Below are 2,506 nucleotides of genomic sequence, written 5' to 3' on the forward strand. Positions count from 1 at the left end.
CTCAACTTTGATATTGATTTTTCTATTGCTAAACTTTGAGTTTGTGATCCGTAATTGTCATGAACGATTGACACAAGTAGCAAGGAGCTGGCTCATGTGTGTGTGATTATGGCTTATTTGAATTACATAGCTTGCATGATAGGCTCTAAGGAAATAAAGGAACAAGGTTAATTCAATTGCAGATATCTCAATTAATTAATGTTGGTTTAGTCATTCTCATTGTTCTTAATGCTATCATTAAGTTGATATGGAACGCTATCGTGCCCAGTTGACTAATGGTAAGTTTTGATTTAGATGTTGGATTTGAGTCAATTGTATTAGGAAAATTACACTTATTGCAGCTTTTTCGAATAAGTAGACTAAGTACTTGAATAGAAGAATTGATATTTTAGCCTATGATCATGATTACAATTGGATGGAATTAGCACTCTTGAATTGGAAATTTGTTAAGATTGATTTTTATTTACTTTAATATTCAGCCTTCATTATTTTCTGCTTATTTAATTTTGATTCAAACATTCAAAATCCCCCCTTTTTATTTTACTTTGAGAAGCTATCCACATTGGTTCCCTTGGGATTCGACCTGGTTTCACTATTTCTACAAGTTAGTTTAGGAAAATCAATAATTTATTTTGAAGGGCTTCGACAACCCTTCAAATTTGGCGCCGTTGTCGGAAAACCTATTTTAGTTTCTCATTGTTTAATTTATTTGTTTATGACTCGTTCTTCTCAAGCTATCGATTTGCAGTTTAATCCTGAAATTGAGAAGACAACGCATCGATTAAGAAAGGAGACTAGACAAAGAAAAAGTTATCTCACAGAGGAGTTGGGAATAGATTTGGCTATTGGTGACATATCTATCTTTCAAGAAGTTGCAGAAAACATGGCGAACATAACTCTCAAAGAGCTAGCTGCACCGGATTTAAATCAACAACCTTTATGCATTACATTTCCCAATATTGCAGTTGATTTTGAATTAAAATCTGGTTTAATTCACTTACTCCTTTCTTTTCATGGATGTGCAGGTGAAGATCCTCATAAACACTTGAAAGAATTCCATATTGTATGCTCCGGAATGAAGCCACATGGTGTGACCGAAGAGAAAATAAATCTTAGAGTTTTTCCATTTTCTTTGAAGGATAAAGCAAAAGATTGGCTCTATTATCTATCCTCCATTTCAATAACAACATGGAATGAGATGAAAAGATTGTTCTTAGATAAGTTCTTCCCTCCAACAAGAGCTGCCAACATCAGAAAAGAAATTTATGGCATAACACAGTTCACTGGAGAAACATTGTATGAGTAATGGGAAAGGTTCAAGCAACTGTGTGCTAGCTGCCCCCATCATCAAATTTCTCAGCAACTCTTAATCCAATACTTCTATGAAGGATTATTGCCAATGGATAAGAGTATGATTGATGCAGCAAGTGCTGGAGCTTTGGCAGACAAGACACCTGAAGAAGCCAAGCAATTGATTTTAAAAATAGTTGAAAATTCTCAGCAATTTGGTACAAGAGCTGATGGAGCTATTAGGCGAGTTAATGAGGTAAGCAATAAAAATCTTGAAAATCAAATTTCTGATTTAATTGCTTTGGTTCGTCAAATGGCTGTAGGGCAATTGCAAATGGCAAAGGTTTGTGGAATATGTTCGGTCTAAGGACATCCTACCAATATGTGCCCAACATTGCAATAATACTCAATACAAGAGGCTAATGCTCTAGGCAGATTTGCTGGTCAACCTCAAAGTATGACCCTTTCTCCAATCATTGTAATCCTGGATAGAGAGATCATTCGAATTTGAGCTATGGGAACTAAGGAGGACAACAAAAGTATCCTTCCCAGAATTTCAATAGACAACCTCAAGCTTCAAATTCAGGTATGTCCTTGGAAGTTATTGTTAAAAATCTTGCTAACAATAATCTTCAATTTCAACAGGAAACAAGGTCAAGCATTCAGAATTTAGGCAATCAAATAACTCAATTGGCTACGCGAGTAAGTAAATTGGAGGCCCAAAATTCTGGAAAACTACCTTCACAACCAGAAATAAATCCAAAGGAGAACGTTAGTGCAATTTCTCTAAGAAGTGGAAAGGAGATTCCTTCAGGCTCGATTCCACTTAAGGAAAGTGAACTTAGCAAAGAAAATGAAGAAGAAGCATCTTCCAAGGCATCACGTAGGGTAAAATTTGATCCTCCCCTATCTCTTTCATTTCGCACTCCATTGCCTCCTTTTCTTAGCAGATTAGCAAATCCAAAAGAAGATGAGCAAAAAAAGGAGATCCTAGATACATTTAGGAAGTTGGAGATAAATATCTTATTGTTGGATGCTATCAAGCAAATTCCTAAATATGCAAAGTTCTTGAAGGAATTGTGCACAAACAAAAGAAGGATGAAGGAAAAGGAGAAAGTGGTGGTAAGTAGGAATGTGTCGGCAATCTTGCAAAAGAATATTGCCAGAAAAATGCAAAGATCCAGGTATGTTTTCATTACCTTGTGTTATTGGTAAT

The 2,506-nt window shown here is 35.6% G+C and overlaps 1 non-coding gene across 1 annotated transcript; it reads right to left on the minus strand.

Annotated features, from left to right (window-relative positions):
- Window positions 1-1,246: 1,246 nt before the first annotated feature.
- On the minus strand, window positions 1,247-1,353 carry LOC112536172. Its single transcript, XR_003080230.1, has one exon. It is a non-coding gene; the product is annotated as a small nucleolar RNA R71 (small nucleolar RNA).
- Between the last annotated feature and the right edge of the window lie 1,153 nt (window positions 1,354-2,506).

Source organism: Ricinus communis, chromosome 9 (genome assembly GCF_019578655.1).
Source record: "Ricinus communis isolate WT05 ecotype wild-type chromosome 9, ASM1957865v1, whole genome shotgun sequence".
NCBI classification, from domain to species: Eukaryota; Viridiplantae; Streptophyta; class Magnoliopsida; order Malpighiales; family Euphorbiaceae; genus Ricinus; species Ricinus communis.